This window comes from Brachionichthys hirsutus, unplaced genomic scaffold, assembly GCF_040956055.1.
Source record: "Brachionichthys hirsutus isolate HB-005 unplaced genomic scaffold, CSIRO-AGI_Bhir_v1 contig_200, whole genome shotgun sequence".
NCBI classification, from domain to species: Eukaryota; Metazoa; Chordata; class Actinopteri; order Lophiiformes; family Brachionichthyidae; genus Brachionichthys; species Brachionichthys hirsutus.
Window position 1 is genome coordinate 757740 of NW_027180317.1, and position 2077 is coordinate 759816.

Below are 2077 nucleotides of genomic sequence, written 5' to 3' on the forward strand. Positions count from 1 at the left end.
CATGCCACTGCAATGTCCTGTAAAATGTGTTATAATAGACCAAATGTGAAATATGTGTGTAATTATAGGCTTTATGTAATGATCCACATAGATTCCAAACCGTTTTATTGTCATGATGTTATTGCCAATTTCAGTGCTGATCTGAAATGATCATTATTTACATACTTGCTGTATGTTTTCTATGTAAAAACTGTTTCATTGTAATAAAGGTTACCTTGTGCAGCGAAAAACAGTGATTGACAGTCAATGATGTTCATAAAGATGGTGAAGAAAACCCCACTGATTACATCCAGGAAACCGTTCAGCTGATTCCGTTCCAGCACAGACTGGAAACACAGAGTGTCCAACAAACGTCAAAGGAAGAATGGAATTAAAGCCAAGTGTTTCCTTTGTTGCTCCTTTCAAAATATTTTCTAAGTCTGATCATTCTTGTGAAGTATTATTTATATGCCTGTTTCCTTTATCTATCTCGCTCTCTGAGTCTGGGTTTTAGGGCAGCAGTCGTTTTACTTCATGTCTGGATAGTGATGTCATCCCTCCCTGTGGAGAGCCTCCATTTTTTTCCCCCTGCCATATTCCAGTGAGGACCAAGCAGCAGATGTATCAGAAAGAGAGAGGCTCAAAGTGGGTGTTGACTGGTATGGTATATTTTCATTTGTGGGTTTGACTAATTGCAGGATTAAGATGGTAACGTCTATTTGATGGATATATATATATATATATGAGGAAGAGTTGGGTATGTTGCAAGGTAGAAGGTATTATATTTTTATTTAAATTGGATTAGAATGAAGGGATGGATCCAGAAATATTTTTTCCACTTTCTTTGACAATGCACAATGCTCTTTGTTTCTTCATTATTTCCATCTTTTACGCCTGAAATACCAGATCTTATTAATGGGCGTGTGTTTGTGTTTGTGTGTGAGAAGAATCTGTTGGCAATCTGTTTCAATTTAACAACATCAACCCCATTTTAAAAGGTGGTTGATGTATTTATTAATTACATTTAATTTTGAGAAAGGTCATTTAGAGCCCCATAAATACTTTCTCCTTCGGAGTATTTAAGTCTTTAATCTTTCCCAGAGAATTAGCCATGGTTAGTTTTTTTTTCTTTGACTAAAACACAGGAAGCCTTTTGTTATTAATTTGCTGTGACTTGATGTATTAATGCAGTTCTACCTCATAGTGCAGTTATGCTGCAAACACTGCTCCCCCCCTGTCAAACGCAGAGGTTGAAGCTAAACATGCTGTAATGCTCCTGGAGTCATTTAGAGAGGTGTAATGTGCACGCATGTCATGAGGCATGAAGCCGTGAGGCGTTTGCACAAGGGGACTTTGTTATAAGAGGTGTGGCGGAGTCTGCTTTTCATCTTTCTACACAGGACAAACCTCAGAAAAATCACCAACCTCCCTCATCCACTATTCATAACATTGTCAAGCTGTTGGAGTCGTCCCAAACACTAACAAACAGAATCTATGAAGAGGCCCCTCTCTCATCAGATGACAACAAACTGAGTGGAAAACAAATCTTGGTATTATTATTTTTATGGTAACTGTTAGATCCCCTCAGGGAGCGTAATAGTGGGATTGTTTTGATGCCAGATTTCATCTCAGCGACCTTTCAGTTCTGTGCAACATCTTAAATGTGCTCATTGTTTTCCGCTGTGCACGGCAGAACAGATGCCGAGGGTTGATCGTCATAAAGGATGCGATCAACTAATTATAGTGATGTACAGCCACGGAAAGAAAGATTATCATGCATCCATTTGATCCGTGCAGTAGCACACACACACACGCCCACGCACCCACACACCCACACACACACACACACACACACAGAGCTAACTGGCACCACTTCTGTCTGAATCCACGTCTCCATTTCAGGCTATAGATTCACGAACTAGCTGGCAACTTTTTTGTGGTGCGGTTATTAGTTGCTACTCTGATGTAACTGGAGAGAAATTAATCTTTCCCACAGATTGTGTTGATTTGTGTTAACCTGGGGGCATTCTGTTGTTCTCTCAGGGGGACATGTGGGTTCTTCCCAGCTTGATGAATGGTGTAACCAAGAGAGCAAAGG